Below are 22,578 nucleotides of genomic sequence, written 5' to 3'. Positions count from 1 at the left end.
CTCTCCAAAATACTGTACAAATTCAATGTACTTTCTGTAGGGATACCCATAATGATTTTCAAAGTAGAACAAACATTATTAACATTTATTTGGAAAATAAACCTCCTTGAATAGCAAAAACAATCCATGGGTGAAAAGGAGCTGAGAGGCATTAGTTCCCCAACTTCAAACCCAAATACAAACTGGTAGTAATTAAAGCAGCATTACTTTGGTATAAAGACAGATTATCAGAACAATGGAATAAACTTGAGTATCCTGAGACAAACTCTATGATACATAATCAATTAATTTTGATAAAAGAGAAAAAAATACAAAGTGGAGCACGGAAAGTCTCTTCAAGTGGTGTTGGGAAAACATATGAGCTACATGCAAAATATAAACTCAGACATCTTTAAGCATGACATGTACAAAAGCCAAATCAAAATGGATTCAAGGGGCTGGAGCAATAGCGAATAGGGTATTTGCCTTGCAATCAGCTGACCTGGGACCAATCCAGATTTGATCCCCGGTATCCCTGTGGTCTCCCAAGCCTGCCAAGAACTGTTTCTGAATGCAAAGCCAGGAATAACCCCTAAGTGCCTCAGTGTGTAGCCTAAAAACAAAACAAAACAACAACAAAATGGATTTAAGATCTTGATATGGGACCTGAGACAGTAATGTACATAAAGAGAAACATAGACAGAATTCTCAATGAAACTGAAGAATTTTCAAGGATAAATCACCACTGACCAAGCAAGTAGAAGCAAATATAAACAAATAGGGTTACAATAAACTACAAAACTTCTGTACCTCAAATAAAATGGAAATAAGGATACAAAGACTTCCCACAGAATGGGAGAAATCATACACCCAAAATACAATTGATAAGGGATTAATACCTAAGATATATAAGATGCTGATAAAAAAAATCCAAACGTATAAAATATAAGAATAGATTAATTGAAACTTAAGTGAAGATGTATAGATTGCCAAAAGGCACATAAAAAGATATTAATAATCAGGAAGATGCATATCAAAACAACAAATGACATCATTTCATAACAGAGCCCAGAGCCTGGCACATATTACAAAATACAAGAATGACCATGCTAGTGTGCATGTGGAAAGAAAGAGACTGTCATTCACTGCTGGTGAAAATTTAGACTGATTCGGCCTTTTTGGAAAGAGTTTGGACATTCCTTAAAAATTTCAACTCAGCAATAAAGACCCTAGGAAAATACAGTTAGAACAAAATGTATAACACAGAAAAATTCAATCTGCACTTTCTTTTTTAATTTTGAGTCACACCTGGAGGTACTTAGGAAAAATCTGCGCTCAAGAATCAGTGCTGGCAGGCTCAGGAGACCTTATGGAGATAGAACCATATAGACCATATAGAGATAGACATGGTCAGGGGACAATATAGAGATAGAACTAGGGTCAGGCACATGGAAGGCTTGCTCCCTTCCCACTGTGCTATTGCTCCAGGCCCATCCACCTGACTTCTATATTCATTGCAGCACTATGCACAATAGCCAAAATCTGGAAACATGTACTTAAGTCAAGTGGATAAAAAAAAACTATAGTACATCTACATAGTGGAATACTATGTACCTGTTAGGAAATTTTAAGCCATGCAATTTGTATATACAAGGAAATGATCAACAAAATAACTAGGTAGAAGGAAATAACAAAGCTTACAGCAGAAATTAATGAAGTAGAAATCACACACAATCCAAAAGATCAATGAAAGAAAAAGTTGGTTCTTTGAAAATATAAACAAGATTAATAAAGAACTAGCAAAACACATAAAGAAAGAGAGAGAAACATCTATATTCAATGCGGCACTTTTTACAATAGCCAGACTCTGGAAACAACCAAAATGCCCTTCAACAGATGAATGGCTAAAGAAACTGTGGTACATATACACAATGAAATATTATGCAGCTGTCAGGAGAGATGAAATCATGAAATTTTTCTATACATGGATGTGCATGGAATTTATATGGTGAGCGAAATTAGTCAGAAGGAGATAGAGACAGGATAGTCTCACTCATCTCTGGGTTTTAAGAAAAATTAAAGACATTGAAATAATTCCCAGAGATGAAGGCCGGAAGGACCAGCTTAAAATATGAAGCTCACAACAAAGAGTGGTGAGTGCCGTTAGAGAAATAACTATGCTGAGAACTATCACTAACAATGTCATTGAGTGAGGGATGTAGAAAGCCTGTCTCTAATACAGGCTGGTGGTGGAAGAGGGAAGAGATGGGGACATTGGTGATGGGAAGATTTCACAGTGAAGGGAAGTGTTCTTGTTATGACTAAAACCCAACTACAATTATGTTTGTAATCACAGTGTTTATATAAAGAAATTATTTAATAAAAATATAAACCATATTAGAAATGAAAAGTGTGAAATTACTAAAGATACTACAGAGATTCAAAGAATAATCAGAGACTACTTTGAGAAACTCTATGCCACAAAACATGAGAACTGTAAAGAAATGGATAAATTCTTGGACTCTTATAATACTCTTTGGTTCAATCAATGATCTAGCATATCTAAACAGTTCCACACTACTGAGGAAATTTAAATGGTAATCAAAAGTCTTCTGAAAAATAAAAGCCCAGGTCCAGACGGATTCACTAATGAACTCTTTCAACCCTTTCAACAGGAACTACTACCAAACCTTTTCAGACATTTTCAGGAAATAGAAGAAACAGAAACACTTCAAAGAGATTTTATGAAGTTAAATTCACCCAGATAACAAAACCAGACAGAGATGCTGGCAAGAAAGAAAACTGCAGGCCAATATCCCTGATGAATACAGATACAAAGATTTAAACATAATCCTAGCAAATAGGATCCAATGCCTCATCAAGAAGTTCATACATCATGACCAATTAGATTTCATTCCAGGAATGCAAGAATGGTTTAACATACATAAATCAATCAATATACTACATCATATCAAAAAAAGGAAATAAAAAACTGTATGATCATATAAAAAGATGCAAAGAAAGCATTTGATAAAGTCTAACACCCATTCATTATTAAAAACTCTCATCAAGATGGGAATGGAAGGAACCTGACTCAATATAGACAAGACCATTTACCACAGCCTATGGCAAATATTATTCTCAATGGAGATAAACTAAGTCTTGTCTCTAAAATCTAAAAGATAAGGTTGCCCCGTCTTACCATTCCTATTCAACATAGTGCTAGAACTAATTGCCACACCAATTAGCCAAGAAAAAGATATCAAGGGCATCCAGATAGGAAAGGAAGAAATAAAGCTTTCACTGTTTGCTGATGACATATTATATTAAAAAATACTAAGAAACCAGAGTGATAGCACAGCAGTAAGGCATTTGCCTTGCACATACATGGCTGACCCTCGATGGACCTGAACTCAATCACCAGCATCCTATATGGTCCCCCAAGCCAGGAGCAATTTCTGAGCACAAAACCAGGAGTAAACCCTGAGTGCCACCCAAAAACCAAATAATAATAATAATAATAATAATAATAATAATAATAAATTTTAAAAAAGCCCTAAGGATGCTACCAAAAAACTTCTAGAAACAATAGGTTCATATAGCAAAGTGGCAGGCTACAAAATTAACACACAAAAATTAATGGCATTTTATACACAAATAATGATAGAGAAGAAATGAACATTAAAAAACAATCCCATTTGTGGCCGGAGCAGTGGCACAACAGTAGGGCATTTGTCTTGCACTGGGCTGACCTAGGACAGACTGAAGTTTGATCCCCCAGTGTCCTACGTGGTCCCCCAAGCTAGGAGTAATTTCTGAGCACAGAGCAAGGAATAACCCCTGAGCATCAACGGGTATGGCCCAGAAAACCAAAAAAGAAATCCCATTCACATTAGTGCCCCACAAACTCAAACACCTTGGAGTCAACTTAACTAAAAAGTTGAAGGACCTATACAAAGAAAACTACAAAACACAACTTCAATAAATAAGACACAAGGAAACGGAGACACATACCCTGTTCATAGATTGGGAGGATTAACATAATTAAAATGAAAATACTCCCCAAAGCTTTGTACAGATTTAATGCAATTACTCCAAGAATATGCATAACATTCTTCAAGAAAAGAAGTGGATCAAACACTCCTGAAATTCATTTGGAAGAATAAACACCCACAAATAGCTAGAGCAACTCTTAGGTAAAAGATGCTAGGAGGCATCATCTTCCCCAACTTTAAAATGTACTACAGAGCAATAGTCATGATATTGGAATAAAGGTAGACACTTAGATCAATGGAATATAGACTTGAGTCTATTCAGAGAATGTTCCCAAGACATACAACCAGTTAATACTTGATAAAGGGGCAAGAAACACAAAATGGAGCAAGGAAAGCCTCTTCAACAAGTGGTATTGGGACAACTGGTCAGTCATATGTAAGAAAGCAAATTCGGACCTCCACTGAACATCATGCACAAAGGTCAACTCCAAATGAATTAAATACTTTGAAATCAGACCTGAAACCATAAGGCATAGAAAACAACACGTAGGTAAGATACGCCATGATAATAAGCCTAAAGGCATCTTCAAGTAGTAAACAGCACTGTCCAAACAAGTGAAAGCGAGATAAACAGATGACACTATATTAAGCTGAGAAGCTCCTGCACATAAAAAGAAATAGTAATGAGGATACAAAGGCCACCCTCAGAATGGGAGAAACTATTCACCTAATACCCATAAGATAAATGGCTAATATCTAAGATATACAAGATACTGACAGAACCTAACAAGAAAAAAAAATCTAACCCCATAAAAAATGGGGAGAAGAAATGAACAGAAAATTTCTCAAAGAAGAAATACAAATGGTCAAAAGGCACATGAAAAAAATGTTCCATGCCACTAATTATCAGAAAGATGCAAATCAAAACAACAATGAGGTACCATCTCACACCACAGAGACTGGCACATATCACAAAGAATAGGAACAATAATGCTGGCATGGATGTGGGATAAAGAAACTCTCATTCACTGCTGATTGGAATGCCATCTTCTTAAGCCTGTATAGAGATTTCTCAACAATCTGGGAATTGAGCTTCCATATGATCCAGCTATACCACTTCTAGGGATATACCCTATAAATAAAAAATACAACACAAAAATACCTTCTGCGCACCTACATCGTTGCAGTGCTATTACAATAGAATCTGGAAACAATTCAGATGCCTGATAACAGATGAGTGACTAAAGAAACTCTGGTACATATACACAATGGAATATTATTTAGCCATCAGAAGAAATGAGGACATGAAATTTTCCTATACATGAATAGACATGTAATCTATTATGCTGAGTGAAATAAATCAGAGGGAGTGAGATAGACACAGAATAGTCTCTCTCATCTATGGGTTTTAAGAAAAGTAAAAAAACACTATTGTAATAATACACAGAGACAATAGAGATAAGGCTGGAATGTCCAGCCCATGACACTAAGCTTACCACAAAGAGTGGTGAGTTCATTTGGAGAAATAATTACACTAATAACTACCATAGCAATGGTAGTGAGAGGAATAGAATGCCACTCGAATGTAGGCAAGGGGTAGGAGATGAGAGAGGTATAGGGCACTGGTGATGAGAATGTTACACTGGTGAAGGGGGTATTCTATAAAAAGAATGAGACTAACACCCAATGACAATAAAAATAATGAGGCAAATATAGTGAGGACAGAGATGGAGTCACTATAAAATTAACAATTGAAAATGACCATTTGGAAAAGATCTAGGAACTGAAAGAAGTAAAGTTATATGATGGTGCCTCTTCAGTAACAGTATTGCAAACCATGATGCATAAAAAAAAAGAAGAGGAAAAAAGAAAAAAAAAAGAAAAACAGAAAAAATGTCTGCCATAGAGGCAGTCTAGGTATGGGGGAGGGGGATAGGAGGATAACTGGAGAAATTAGTGTTGAGAAATAAAAAATTATGAAAGGATGGGTACTAGAACATCATCTGACTGAAACTCAGCCATCAACTACTTTTTAACTCAGTATCTCACAGCGATTTAATTGAAAAAAAGCAGATATGATTAACAACAATGCATTGAAAGCAGCTGCAGTAGAAGTAAACATGTACATCTCTTCACAAATCCTCTTTTAAAAATCTATTAGTAGAAGATTGAAATCAGCTATAGTAATAGAATTTACATTTTAGGGATAAGTAAACAGCACACATCTTTTTTTTTTTTTTTTGGTTTTTTGGTTTTTGGATCACACCCAACAGTGCTCAGGAGTTACTCCTGGCAGGCTCGGGGGACTATATGGGATGCCGGGATTCGAACCAATGACCTTCTGCATGAAAGATGCATGCATCTTACTTCCATGCTATCTCTCCGGTCTCTTTTTCTATTTTTTTCAGCACACATCTTAACTTCGCCAGAGAGTTTGTTTATTAAACATTCACTAACACACAAGTATCCTAAGGGCCATTTTATAAAGGAGAAAATGAAATCTTAAAGAAGAAAAGTAATGGGCATGTTCTACTTGCTTGACTTTGGCCTAGATACAAGTGTCTCTAGCTAATATCAAACACCTGGCCTTCCCTATGATCACCACAGTGGAACAAACAACCTCTCTTTTTAACTAAAATGGTGACTGACCTAAAGACTCCTCCAACAGTTAACAAAGAAAAACACTTAAGTGTTCCCTTTATACTACTCACGGAGAACTGGAAAGGAGAGAGAAATCCAGTGCAAGAATATAAATTTAGGCAGGTGATTGGACACCCCCAAGAGTGGAGTCTGTTTCTACAGCAGCTATGCATATGTCAATGCAGCTGAGTGAACCCTGTCAAGACCCACCAGCGGCACCCAGACACACACATCACCCCCAAAAGCTGAGCCTACTGCTCCACCGGCAGCATACACTGTCCAAAAGAGAAGAGTCTATTCCCTGCCAGAGGCATGCAAATCAATGCAGATGAGTGGCCTCCAATTATGGAGCCTGCTTCCCTGCCAGCAGCATGGACATCAATGCAGGTAAATGGACCCTAAAAAGAGTAAGTTGCTCCAACCAACAATATAACATTATTGCACACAACAATACAGATTAGTGGAACCCTAAAAGCAGAGCCTCCTCCCCGTATGCAACATGCATGTCAACATAGCTGAGCGAAATCCAAATAACAGAGTCTGCTACCCAGCCAGCAGTGCACACATCAACACAAGTGAGTAGAGTCTGCTCCCTTGCCAGCTGCGTGCACATCATCACAGGTGAGTGGAACCTGCTCCTCAGCCAGCAGCAGAAACGTCAATCTAAGTGAGTGAACACCAAGAAGCAGTCTACTCCTCCTCTAGTGGTATACATATCAATGCAGATAAGCAGGCCTTGACCTGAAGGACAGAGCCAGTGAACTTTTCCTAATCAATGAACCCCATCAAAACACATAGAAAATACCACACTAAAGTGTAACAAAGGGGGAAACAATGCAGGCCTCCACTATACTTAGAGAATGAAGATGGTAGCTTTTATGACCGGAAAAGTACCAACCACCTATATAGCCTCTCAGATAAAGACTTTAGAGAGCAAGCAGTGAGGGTGCTCATAGAACTCAAAGAAAGTGTGGGACAAACTGAATGAACCACAAATAAGAATCAAGAGGATATGAAAGTAGAAATGAGAAAACTCAAAACTGAAATAACAGGATTGAAAACTTGGTAGGTGAAATGAAAACCTCACTAGAAAGCCTCTCCAACACAGTAACAGTAGATGAGGACAGAATCAGTGAGCTGGAAGATTAGATGCATAACAACTTCATACAACAGAAGAGATTGAAAAAGAACTTTAAAACAAATGCATGATGTATTAAATTAATATAGTTTTAGAACAAAAAATCTAATAGAGTACTAAACTAGATTTGAAAAAAATAAAAAAACAGGCTGGCTCTTCAAGCCTGTATTCTCCCTTCATCTCTCTTCATCTCACTATTTCTATGTATCTTTCCTTTTCCACCTGGAAAAGCCTATGTTCTCTCTTGAAAATATACTTCCTCTTTTTATATCTCTTTACAGATTTGCAAACATATTTGTTGTTTTAGTTTTTATTTTAGGGCCACACCCGGTGACACTCAGGGTTTACTCCTGGCTATCTGCTCAGAAATAGCTCCTGACAGGCACAGGGGACCATATGGGAAGCCGGGATTCGAACACCGTCCTTCTGCATGCAAGGCAAATGCCCTACCCCCATGCTATCTCTCCAGCCCCTCCAAATATATTTTATTCAATAAAAATTGTCTAGCTTTATTTTTTTTAAAATGTGAAACTGAATAGAGATAGAGAAAAAAAAAACAAATGATCACACAATGAAAATAATCCTCAAAGAATGTAAAGATATAAAAATAGAAGTGTTTGCAGTTCACTGCAATAGCACCAGGAATAAAACACCCTAATACCACCCTGGCACCAACTTGTGCCAGGTTGATACAACATCCTGATGATGAGGAAACAGCAACAAGTAGATCTAAGAGCAGGTTGCCCTACCTCATCACCTAATGGTAAGATGAAATCAGAAGACACTAAGTCCTTGATATGTGCAAAAATTAAGATCACTAATTACAGAAGACTAAATTTGACAACCACAACTGGGCAGAACTTTTCCTGGGTCCAATAAGAAATAACCTAGCCTAGGCTTCAGCCTAGGATTTAAACAAAAACCAATACCTATAATTCCAGAATTCTGACTTTGACAACTACAACTGAGCAGAACTTCTGTAACCATATGAAAAGGATATATCCTAGACTTCATACTAAAATATGCGCAAAAACCAAAATCACTAATTACAGAAAACTGTCTACAGCAACTGTGATGGAGCAGAACTTCTAGAACCATAAAGAAAGACTCTATCCTAGACTTTGTCCTATGACCTGTGCAAATACCAAGATCTCTAATTACAGATGACTGATTTTGTTAGCCACAACTGAGCAGAACATTTCCTGGCACCATAAAAAGACTTCGGGGTTTGATAATGAGCATATCTGGAGCATGTATTTGTTCCATGACAGTATGCTTAAAGGGTAGAGAAACCCTGTATCTCTAAGGCCAAGGGGATTCCCTTTCTAAGTTCCCCAATACTGTGCCTATGCCAAAAAAAAGCAGAAAACCTCACCAAACCAGCCCTTCCTCCTTATTTATATTTTTGTGTTGTTTTGTATTTGTTTATTGTTGCTGTTGTATATTTTGTTGTTGCTTCTTTTTTCTCCTTTTTTCTCCCCTTTTTCTTCTTTTAAATTGATATTGATAGGTCCTAGATGAATTCTTCCCAGTTTTTTTCCCAACAGAACCACAAAATTGAGTTATCTTGTTCTGTCTCATAAATTAAAGGAAAAAAAAATAAAGTGGATGGTACCAGGAGCAAATAGTCACATAAACATTGAGTGGAAATAAATAATGATCAGGCCTAAATACCAAACCCAAAGTCATCAACAGAATCAAGATCTACAATAAGTTAAATACAAAGGGGACCAGTTACAGTAGCAGTCCAGTGGGCAAAGGGGCGGGGAAGTATAGGATGCATGCTGGGAACAAGAAAGGAGGTCAATACTACTGGTGAGAAATTGCCTTAATTCACTGTCACTAAGTACCTTAAATATAACTGTGAAAGATTTATAATTCAAAAAAATAGAAGTGTTTGATAAACAGCATTAAAATCATAAGAATTTTCAGAAAACTGGATACACATTTTTATCCAATGCACATGAGTCATTCTCCAGGATAGACCATAAAACATACCTGCATAATATCAAAAGTATATAAATTTTACAAACTAACTTCTCAAATCATAATGACTGAAATTGGAAGTAAAATGCAGACACAGAGGAAAAACTATAACACCTGGAAATTAAACATCTCATTACTGAACAACAAATATGTCAGAAATAAAATTAAAAAACAAAGAATTAATTAATGACAATAAGTGAGAACAAGGACATAAATTATCAGAATTATTGGGACAGAGCAAGAGTGGTAATAAGAGGAAAATTTATAGCCTGCAAACACTGATCACCAAACAGGATTGGACCAGAAAATGAAAAACCTTTTCTGACCTTAACCATTTCTTCTTTCTCTCTCTCTCTCTCCCTTTTTTAGTTTATGTTCCATCTCACCTTGGTCTGCTTTTAAACTGTAACCCATGGTCGCATGAGTATATATGCTCGCCATACTAATGACTGTCTAATGTTTGTCTGTACTAGATATAATATCAATTTCATGGTATAGTCTCCCCAAGACAGTGCTCATTACCATGTCACTTGGTTATTTAGACTTGAAAACTATATTTGTTCTTAAGAATAATCCACACACAACTTAACCTATAAAGTTTTTTTTTCAATCTTGTTTACCCTTACCAAATATGATCATCCTAAAAGGAAAAAAATGGGGGCTGGACCTTTCACAGCAGACTTGCCAACTTTACTTCTTTTTTTGTTAATTCTCCATTTCCCTTCTTCTCTTCAAGTGTTCTGTCCCATATCACCTGAGAAACCCATTCAAATGTAATCCACGAATCTATCCCCTGGCTTCCAATGTAAATGAGTGTCTGTGTACGCCATACCAATGTCAGTCTAATCTCTGTCTGTAATAGATATAATGTCTACATAGTATAGTGTTGTGCCCTCTATCATAGATAGCCCTTCCTCCCCCCTTTTTTCTTAACACCTTACAAACCTTTTTCTTACTCTCAGTCCTTAACTCCTCACAAAGCAGAACATTCTCCCCAGCCCAGCCACAAGCCAACCAACACCCAAAGTGAAAGATAGACTCTTAGCATGAGAAGGAACTAACAATCTGCTACTACTAATTTGCTCATGATGGCCCCCCTTCCTTCACTTCCCTTTACCGTTCACCTTTGCTTGTTACCATATTTGGTTCCCCCACTTGAGGACACTTCCTAATATGGGACTGTTGGGAGCCATCTTCCCTAGACTTTACAAAACCAAATCACAGGTTGAAGCTGTGCCCCGGATCTTATCCCTTCCCCACCGATTTCAAAAGATTTAAAGAGATCATATAAATTTTGAGTATTTTGAATATTTCTTTTAGATACACTCCTTTAATAGGCATAACCTTTATCGACTGACTATCTTCTCATGTAGTGGAAGTTTCCCCTATCCTTGGGTTCCATTCAATATAGTATACAAGTAGACAAATCTCTGTTCAGAGAACATGTAAGCAAAAGGCTCTGAGGACTGTTGGTCTTGACACCTCGCCCCCCCCCCACATGCACTAGTAATTCCCTGTGGCATTGTCCTTTTTTGCATACACACATTAAAATAAGAAAAGTTAACAGATGCAAACAAGTTCTTGTCTAATAGAGATGGGAACACAAAATTTTTTATACTGCAGTGGGACCTTATACCCTAAACACTTGGCATAATGATCTGGCTTAGACTCCAGTCGATTGAACATTGACTATTCATTTCTGAACCAAGGATACCACCTACGGAAACAAATATGATTTCCCAAACCAGCACCAGGAAAATAAATTCTACCAAGGAAGGCCCCATTACCACCATGGCACTGACTTACTCCAAAGACAGTTCTTATATCACCCTGACAGTGGGCAACAGCAAAAGTCTGATTTTAGGGCAAGATTCTCTGCAATGATAACTGATGTGGTGAGATGGAACCAGAAGACACTACACACCACCCGGTCTTCTACACAGGACCTGTGCAGAAACCAGAATCTATAACTACAGTTATCTAAGAGCAACAACTGTGAGACTGAAGAGCTGACCACCAAGAATGACTGGGGTTTGGACAACCAACTATGCCTGGAGCCTTGAGTTGGTCTTATGCCAAAATACTTCGGGGATAAGATCTCCTGTTTTTTAGGCTAAAGGTCTTTCCAATGTCTTCCATATTTTGCTGTGCCTAAGCAAATGACAACTGCCACACACACACACACACACACACACACACCTTCTTTTCTTTTCTTTTTTTCTCCTTTTTAGTGTATCTCCCTCCTCTAAAGAAACACAATGGGAGCATACTAAAACTTCGGCTATTATATTAATGATTTTATTGGTGATATAACAATTATCACAAATATAACTGCTAATAAACTCTCTCCCCATCTTTTTTCACTTTATTTTTTAAATCTTTAGTCTCTTTATTTCTTAATAATGTTGCTTTCTGTCAGCTGAAACAAATGCATTATGATTATGTCAACGATGTGATACATTTTCTTTAAATAGAAAAAAAGTTTAAAAATGACTACAGAAAAGCTCCTAGAAACAGTAGGTTATATAGCAAAGTGCCATCTACAAAATTAATACACAAAGTTTAATGGCCTTTTTATACACAAATAATGATAGATAATATATACATTAAAAAACAATTCCATTCACAATAGTACCACAGAAACTAATATACTTTGGAGTCAATTTAACCAAAGAGGTGAAGGACCTATACAAAGAAAACTACAAAACTCTGCTTCAAAAAATAAAAGAGGACACAAGTAAATGGAGATATATAACTGTTCGTGGATTAAGAGGATCAACAACATTAAAATGGCAATATTCCTCAAAGTATTGTACAGATTTAATGGAATCCCCCTAAGTATACCAATACATTCTTTAAAGAAATGGATCAAAACTCCCTCCTCAAATTCATGTGTAAAAATTAATGCATACAAATAGCTAAAGCAATACTTAGAAAAATGAAGAATCAGTATTCCCAACATTTAATTGTACTACAAAATAGTTATTAAAACAGAGTGATGGCACAGTAGCAGGGTATTGCCTTTTATGCAGCTGACCCAGGACAGACCTGAGTTTGATGACTGGCATCCTGTATGATCCACCAAGCCTGACAGGAGTGATTTCTGAATGCAGAGCCAGGAGTAACCTCTGAGCGCCACCAAGTGTGGCCCCCAAACAAAAAAACAAGCCAAAAAAAAAAAACCCAGCATAGTATTAAAATAAAGGCAGACCCTCTGATCAATGGAATAGACTTGAGTGTTCAGAGAATGACCACTACACATAAAATCAACTAATCTTTGATAAAGGGGCAAGAAAGGAAAATGGAACAAGTAAAGCTTCTTCAACAAGTGGTATTGAACAACTAACTGGTCAGCCACATACAAAAAAGTGAACTCAGACCTTTATCTAACACCATTCACAAAGGTCCACTCAAAATGCATTAAAAGACTTGTTATCAAGCCTGAAACTATAAAATATATAAAACAATACATAGGGAAAACACTCCATGAAAATGAGACTAAAGGCACCTTCAAAGAGGAAGCACAACTATCCAAACCAGTGGAAGCAGACATAAACAAATAGGACTATGTTAAACTGAGAAGACTCTGCACCTCAAAGAAAACAATAACTAGGATACAAAAGCTACCCATGGAATGGGAGAAACTATTTACCAATACCCATCAGATAAGGGGTTAATATCTAAGATATACAAGGTACTGACAGAAATTAACAAGAAAAAAATATATAACACCATCAAAAATTGTGGAAAAGAAGCTTTGCGCAGTGGCAGTATCGTAGCCAATGAGGTTTATCAGAGGTGGGATTATTGCTAATTGAAAACTTTTCCCGGCTAAAGAAACTGTGGTACATATACACAATGGAATATTATGCAGCTGTCAGGAGAGATGAAGTCATGAAATTTTCCTATACATGGATGTACATGGAATCTATTATGCTGAGCGAAATAAGTCAGAGAGAGAAAAACACAGAATGGTCTCACTCATCTATGGCTTTTAAGAAAAATGAAAGACATTCTTGCAATAATAATTTTCAGACACAAAAGAGAAATGAGCTGGAAGTTCCAGCTCACCTCAGGAAGCTCACCACAAAGAGTGATGAGTTTAGTTAGAGAAATAACTACATTTTGAACTGTCCTAATAATGAGAATGTATGAGGGAAATGAAGAGCCTGTTTAGAGTACAGGCAGGGGTCGGGTGGGGAGGAGGGAGACTTGGGACATTGGTGATGGGAATGTTGCACTGGTGATGGGTGATGTTCTTTACATAACTGAAACCAAAACACAATCATGTATGTAATCAAGGTGTTTAAATAAAAGAAAAAACTAAGAAAGCAAGTAAGGAACTAAGAAAAAAAATTAACCACAGAGTTAGTGCAGCAGGTAAGGCAACTAACTGCCTTAGAAGAAGTTGGCCCAGGAGCCAGAGTGATAACATGGAGGCAAGGCGTTTGCCTTGCATGCAGAAGGATGGTGGTTCGAATCCCGGCATCCCATATGGTCCCCCGAGCCTGCCAGGAGCAATTTCTGAGTGTAGAGCCAGGATTAACCCCTGAACACTGCCGGGTGTGATCCTTGAGCACAGAGCTAGGAGTGAAAAAAAAAAGAAAGAAAACTTTTCCCAATACCCCGCCATGACAACTTGAAATATAGTTGGCATTGGCAATTTTTGACAGTCTCTACGGAGACTGAAAAAAAATTGGGGAAAAGAAATAGATGGCTAAAAGGTACATGAAAAAATAACCACATAACTAATAATCAGGGAGATGAAAATCAAAACAACAATGAGGTATCATCTCCTGCCACAGAGACTGGCATCCATCTGTTTGTTCACAGTTCCAAGGTGCTTAAAGTAATACTTGAAAATTATGAAAATATTGAGTAGAAAACATGTTCAGACTTAAGGGTAGATGGTAACCAGGTGTGGCGCAAAAATAAAAAAAAATCAGTTTTTACTCCACTGCTTGTGCCCTTATAAAATTCTTTTCTGTTAAGGAAAGTGAAGGACCTGAAGACCTGGGTATGGTCTAGGGCTGACTTTCCTTTCCTCCAAAGAGCAATTCCTCTTTCCAGATTGAGTTCACAGCTCTTCAAGAGAAATCTTGCTAGTATGGTGGGTATCTGTTTATCCAGTCTCACCCTAAACAATGATGGCTTTACAAAAACACACCTAGGTGGAAGGAATATCTAGATATGCCCTTTGCCTTCACTCCTCCCAACCATGGAAGCTAGTTCTAATTTTCTAATAAATACTGCAGTCTTTTCTGACCTTTTCTTCTTGTTCCATGATGTGGAAAGTTTCCTGGAAAAGTGTTCCATCTTCATCTGTCTGGTTTGGATTATTTTCTGTAGTGGTCCTTATTCCAGACCTGATTCCCCAGTGGGATTACAGTATGTGAAAATATTTACACATGCTGCCCAGAACAGGAACCTGAAAAGACCTCAACAATAGTGAGTGATAAGATTCCCCTGCTGGATTAAGGCAATATTCCCCTCATAGGTTAGTAGATGACCACTGATAGATCATGATTCACTAGTAAATTAAGGCTGTTGAAGTGTTTTGGATTTGGAATGAAAGCATTAAGCCTTTTACCATGCCTTTTATCATATCCTTTAACAGAGTGGTGACATATATACTAAGTAGCTTGGTGTTACTCTTAGAAGGTTTTCATTACTTTTACATACATCATGCATTATGGAATATACAGGCCAGACTTTATGAAGTAACTTCCACATTTGGAAGAAAAAGTTCTTTCCCGGTGGTGATACATTCTAGAATAAGCTATCCCAAGGACAATACTTCTCCACTTGTCACTAGTATTAAACCAGAGAAAGTGCTATCTGCCAAGTCTAGTACACCAGATGAGAGAGATGCTGAAGATGAGTCAGCTACTTCTTTGGACTCAGAGTCCAAAAGCAGCTTTATAGAAACACCCTTTCTTCCCCCACCACAGCCCAGCAGAGAGTGCTCTAAACATACAGTTCTAGGCAAAGCTCACACAAACTTTCTATTTCTGCCCCTGCCTATCAGGAGGATGATCAACCTCCATCTTATGGGGGTATCAATATAGCCTCACTCAGCCAGTTTTAAAAAGCCTGCACTTCATATGGACCAACATCCTCATACTCTACTGAGTTCCTTACAAGTTGAAGTGAGGGTGTACTTTGAATTCCTCAGGATTTCCATATGATTGCTAAGACCTGTCTGAGCCCATCATAATATATGCAGTAGAAAATGTGGCTTAGTGGTGAAACAAAAGCTAAGCTCTACACCCTAGGTCATTCTGGATGGAAAATTTCAGTTGAGTTATGAATTATTAATTGGTAAAGGTTCATTGGCTGATTTAAGAATACAAGCTGCCCTACCAAGTGCTATCTTAGCAGAGGTCTGGGAGGTGGTGCTGTGGGCTTGGGAAGAGATTGATGCTAATACTGAATTCAAAGAAAGCTTCACAAAAGATTGTTCAGGGAGTTTCCAAGACATATGAACAATTTATGAGGAAACTGATACTTGGAATCCAGAGACATGTTAGAGGTAAGAAAACACAGCAGCACCTAATAAGACAATTAACTTTTGAGAATGGCAATGATGAATGCCAGGCAATCTTGCATGCTATTAAAGAAAGAGATGATGTTATGGGGTATGTAAGAATTTGTTGAAATGTTGGTTCTATTAAACAACAAGCTGATATCCAGGCTATCGAGGCCTACTCAATATGAAGGTAAGCTCAGGATAATCAGGATGAATTAGACTATTCCCCCAGAGAATACAAAGCCTCCCCCCAACACTGCCATTTTAAGGGCACCACAGGGATCTTGTCCAAGATATGGCAAGGAAAACCACTCCAGAAACTAGAGAAGAGGCTAGCGTCAGGCTTCATAAATTCAGGGCAAATGTTTTAACTGTGGTAAACCAGGGCATTTTCAAATAAACTGTAGAATCTTTCCAGAACCTGCATTCTTGAGACTGAGACACAATTATCTGTCTTGGGAAACCCTCTATCTCAGGAAACTGGGCAAGGAGACAGCCCAGGAATAACAGAATCAGAGAACATTCTCACCTGTGCCTCCCCTCTCCAACCCAGGACAACAGTGCTACAACCAATAGATCCACTACAACCTGCTACTGCAGGAAGTTGTCCCTTGGATATACCCTGCCCAGAAGCTATAACCATAACACTGACTCAGTTCCCTATAAATTAAAATCTGGCGCAAAGTGCCTGATAACACCAAGTACTATAGACCAGCTCCTGTGAAAAAGTAGTCTATTAAGGAAATAAATTATATTATTTATGTCAGGATAATGGATTCCGACCATGTTGGAGAAATAGAAATTTTCATTTCTGTGCCAATTGTTTGGACTTTTTGAGAAGTGAGAGCACACCTGCCACTCAGCAAAATATTTGTATTGCTTCTCTCTGCTATTATCCTGGATTTGCTGCTTTTCTTTCCCTATTAAACACCTTTACCCCTACAGTTCAACATTCCTTGTGCTCTGGAACATCACCCCAATCCCACACTCGCATGTGCCTTCACCTGCATCGTTTCAAACTCTCGCCACTGTGGACTGTTGCTTGTGACAGAATCAGCTTTCAGAATGGGCCCTGGATCAAGGTCTGATCTTGACCCATGACTCCACCAAGCAGCTGCAGGAAATTTCCACCAATTCCCTGACTAGCCATCAACCAACAGATCACCTTGTTAAATGAAGCAATAATCCTTGGACTTATTTAACAGACCAGAGGGGATCTGTGTATTATAATATGTATTTCTTTATGCACATTTCTTTATTGGAACTACTTGCCATAGCAATTAGACAAGAGATACTAAGAGTATCCAAATAAAGATGAAATAAAGCTCCAATTATTTCCAGATTACATCATACTAAGAAAATATTAAATACTCTACAGAATAGTTTTTAGTAACTAAGCTTGTATAGTACAGAATCAGCCTATGAATTCAACATATAAAAATACATGGCTTCTTCTATATGCAAATAATGAAATAAAAGTGAGAAATTTAAAAACAATACAATTCACAATTGTCCTTAAGAAAATCAAGTATCTAAAATAAAAATAGAAGAGATAAAAAAACCTGTACATCCCATGACTACTGTCAAGAATGAAACAATAAAAATTTGTTAAGTAGTGAAAGTTAAAAAAATTGTACAAAGAAAAATACAACATACTACTTTAAAAAAGAAATATGGCATGAGGAAAGGAAACTACATCCCTGCTCAAGAAGACAGAGAAGCATAATCATTATGGCAATGCATACCAAAACTTACAGTTTGGTGCAGTCCTTATAAGATTACCCATGAAATTTCTCAAAAAAATAAATCAAACAGGGGACCACATATTCTAGCAGCCCTGGGGGTGAGGAAAGAGGATATGGGAGGTAGGACGAAAACGGAGATGTAGGGAGGACAAATTGGTGATGGGAATCCCCCCTGATTATATGTAAATATGTACCTAAATATTATTGTCAACAATATGTAAGCCACTATGATCAAAATAAAAATTACATAAAGATAAATAAAACAATTCTTAATTCTTATAGAAATATAATCCCCAAGTCTTAACCAAAATCTCCAAAAAGCCAGTGCATTCCTTAAGAAATAGAAAATATGAAATAGTATTTGCCCAACTTCAAACTGTACTGTGAAGTGATGACAATTAAAACAGTGTGGTGCTGGAATAGGAATAGCAGATCGATAGCTTAAAATTAAAAACTCAAACCTTGGGGAACATGGCCACTTTGATAAAAAGTAAACAAAGAAAAACTCTGAAATTTAATAAAGAAAGCTTTTTCAATATGGAACATTTTTAAAACTGGTCACATGCAGAAAAATGAACTTCATCCTTTTCCAGCACCATACACAAAAATAAAATAAAATGTATTAAAGACCACAATATTAGGATTCCTGATGTGTGCTTTAGCACATGGCAGACATTGTGACTGTCTCTGCTCTGCTGTGTGCTGGACTGGGAATCATCACTCCCAGAAGTTCCTTGAGGGCACTTCTTCAGAGGTGAGCTGTTTCCACCCACAAAGGGCAGAGACTGACTGTTCCTGCTGTATGCTTTAGCCCTGGCAGACATTGTGACTGTCTCTGTTCTGCTCTGCTCTGCTGTGTGCTGAACAGGAACCATCACTCCCAGAAGTTCTCTAAAAGCATATCTTCAAAGGTGTGCTGTCCCTGCCCACAAAAGGGGGAGGCAGAGGAGTGTGACCACTATGCTTTGCTTCATGGTCATGCAATCTCTAACCCAATGAACCCCAGCACAACACAAAGAATACATCACACTAAAAGAATGACAATAGGAAAACAATGCAAGCCAAAGAGAATAAAAATGGCAACTATAATGACCAAAAAAGTCTCAACCACTCAGTTAGCCTCTCAGATAAGGAGTTTAGAGAGGAAACATGGAAGATGTTGATATAACTCAAAGGAAGCATGGATCAAGCTGAACAAACCACAAATAATAATCAAGATGATATGAAAATAGAAATCAGAAAAAATCCAAACTAAAAAAATAGGTGTTGATAAAATTTGTAGGTGAAATGAAAACATAACTGGAAGCCTTTCCAACAAAGTAACAGTAGCTGAGGACCGATTCAGTGATTTGGAAAATAAGATGCATAACAACTCCATACAACAGATAAGATTGGAAAAGAGCTTTAATTCAAAAGATCCTCAAAAAATGTAAAAACAGAAGTCTTCAATAAACTCAACAGAAACAACATAAGAAGCATTGGAGTCCAGAAACCAAGGAAGAAAATCTCCAGAAAGAATCAACAGTCAAGGACATCACTGCAGAGAAACTCCCAGAGCTAAAGACAGCATTCAACCAAACCCTACATGCCCAATGTGTACCAGATAAAAGAGTCCTAAAGAAAAGCAACCCAAAACACATCCTAGACAAAATGATGAATCCCACAGGTAGGGATAGAATACTAAAAGCAGCAATATGAAAAAGGGAAATTACATTCAAAGGAACATCATTATGATTTAAAGCATATCTGTCACAATAAACCTCAAGGTCAGTAGGCGGGTGAGATATAGTGACAAAATTTCATGAAATGAATGCTGCACTAGAAACTGCACCCAGCCAGACTCACATTCAGGTTTTAAAAAAGTATACATAGTTCCAGGAATAAGCAGCTCAGAAATTTTACAGACTCAAAACCAACCTTCAAAGAAACTGAAAGGTCTACTATAAATCAGAACAGACCAAGAGACAGAATAAAGTCCTACATAAATATGACACTAAATCCCATTACAAAATCTCTCTCAAAATCAATGTAGTAAATACACTGGTTAAAAGATACAGAGTGGGGGCCAGAGAGATAGCATGAAGGTAAGGCGTTTGCCTTTCATGCAGAAGGTCATCGGTTTGAATCTCGGCATTCCATATGGTCCCCCGAGCCTGCCAGGAGCAATTTCTGAGCATGAAGCCAGGAGTATCCCCTGAGCACTTTCGGGCGTAACCCAAAAACCAAAAAAAAAAAAAAAAGATACAAAGTGGCAAAATGGGTCAAAAAGCTGAAACCAACATGCTGCTGTCTACAAGAAACATAGCTGAATAGTCAAAACAAATATAGACTCAAATTAAAGGTTGGAGGAAAATCATCCAAGCAAACAACTCCTTTAAAAAAGCTGGAGTGGCCATATTAATATCAGATGACACAAATTGAGACTTAGAAAAGCTATAAGGGACAATGACAATCATTTTGTAATAATCAAGGAATATGTAAAACAAGAAGAAATCACACTCCTAAATATATACACACCCAATTAGGGACCAGAAAATGTTTAATACAATTGTTAACAAATCTAAAAGAAGACTTCAATAGCAGCACAATAATAGTGGAAGACGTCAACACTGCCCTGTCACTCACTGATAGGTCAACTAGGTCAAAACACAAGAACATATGAGCAGGTCAGAGAAATAGCACAGTGGTATAGTGTTTGCCTTGCACGCAGAAGATCCAGGATGGACCTGTGTTTGATTCCCATAATACCATATGGTTTTCTGAGTTTGCCAAGAGTGATTTCTAAGCACAGAACTAGGAGTAACCCCTGAGTGTTACCGGGTGTGACCCCCCAAAAATAATATTTGAGCTCAGAAAGGAGAAGTGGAAGAAAGTGGCCTAGTAAATATATATAGGGCACTCCACCCCAGAAAACTGAATTCACATTTTTCTCCAAGATAAACCACATGCTGGCCCATAAAACACACCTCCATAAATTTATGAGGATAGAAATTTTACAGGCTACATTCTCAGATCACCATGCAATGAAATGAGAAGTACAAAGGAACACAGAAGAAAACATTAACACCTGAAAATTAAACAGCTGACTCTTGAGTCAGAGATGAAATCAAAGAGGAAATCAAAAGATTACTGGAAACAAATGTGAACAAAAACATAAATTATCAGAATTTGAGGGACACAGCAAAAGTGGCAATAAAAGGAAAATGTATAGCTTTGCAAGTTCACATCAAGAAGGAAGGGGCCTAAATAAGTAGCTTAATGTCATAGCTAATAAAATTAGAAAAGGATCAACATAATGAACCAAAAATAGTCAGGTAGAAAAAAATAAATATCTTAGACCAGAAATCAAATCTAAAAGCAGAAATTTAAAGTAGAAATCCAAAAAAATTCCAACAGATCAAAGAAAAAAAGTTGGTTCTTTGAAAAATAAAAAGATTGATAAACCACTAGCAAAACTCAAAAAGAATGGAAGAGAGAGAAACTTAATTATAGCAAAACTCACAAAGAATGGAAGAGAGAGAAACTTAATAAACTGGATTAGAAGTAAACAGGGGGAGATCACTACAGATACTGCAAAGATTAAAAAGGTAATCAGAAACTACTGAGAAACTTTATGTCACAACCAAGAGAACTTGGAAAAAATGGACAAATTCTTGAACTCTACAATCTTCCACGGTTGACTCTGGATAAAATATAGTCAAGGGGTTGGGGAGGAAAGAGTTGAGCAGCATTGGTTGTGGGAATGTTGCCCTGGTGAAGGGGTGGTATTCTTTTCTATAACTGAAACACAACTATGAATGTTTCTAATCATGGTGATTAAATGTAAAGACCTCACTATTAAACCTATGTCCATAATTACATCATTCAGAACATATACAGAAATCTTTACGATATATAGAGAAATATTTGTGAAGGATGCAACACTATTTGCAAAGATAAACAATAAAATTAAATTATGTTCTACACCTCAAAGGAAAAGAACCAGACTACAAAGAAACCCTGTAGATTGAAGAAATCCTTAGCCCATCACTGATACGATAGATGGCAAATATCCAAGATATATAAAGCACTGGTAGAACTCAAACCCATCAAAAGTGAGAAGAGATGAGCAAATACTTCTTCAAAGAAGAAAGAATAAAAATGGTATAATATATATGGAAAAATACCATGTATCACTGGTCACCAAAAAAATGCAATTCAAAATAATAATAAAATATTACCTCACAACCAGAGTGACTGGAAACTATTGACAGACACCAACTAGTGTTAACATGGGTGCCAGAAAAAAGGAACCCTATTCATGCTGGTGATAATGTTCACAATTCCAATATTTCTAGAAGACAAAAGGGCATTACTCAAAAAAATAGAAATTGAGCTTCGGTATGATCCAGAAAGTCCATTCCTGGGAATATAGCCCAGGGGCACAAAAGTACAATGTCAAAAATACAACTGCACTCATTTGTTTATTGCTCTTCTAGTCACAACAGAAAAAATCTGAAAACAAACCAAGTGCCCAAGAAGAAATGACTGGATTAAGAAGCTATGGAGCATATTAACAAAGTATGA

The 22,578-nt window shown here is 37.2% G+C and overlaps 1 protein-coding gene and 1 pseudogene across 1 annotated transcript in view; one reads left to right on the top strand and one right to left on the bottom strand.

Moving 5' to 3' along the window:
• The window catches only part of MSN (moesin), a 123,410-nt gene that overhangs the window by 78,215 nt on the left and 22,617 nt on the right, over positions 1 to 22,578 (bottom strand). The window lies entirely within an intron of this gene.
• LOC126000080 (uncharacterized) lies at positions 13,492 to 13,624 on the top strand (annotated as a pseudogene).

The sequence above is a fragment of the Suncus etruscus genome, chromosome X, assembly GCF_024139225.1.
Source record: "Suncus etruscus isolate mSunEtr1 chromosome X, mSunEtr1.pri.cur, whole genome shotgun sequence".
NCBI classification, from domain to species: Eukaryota; Metazoa; Chordata; class Mammalia; order Eulipotyphla; family Soricidae; genus Suncus; species Suncus etruscus.
The sequence above is the reverse complement of the archived record's forward strand: the minus strand, read 5'-3'. Positions and strand labels throughout refer to the sequence as shown.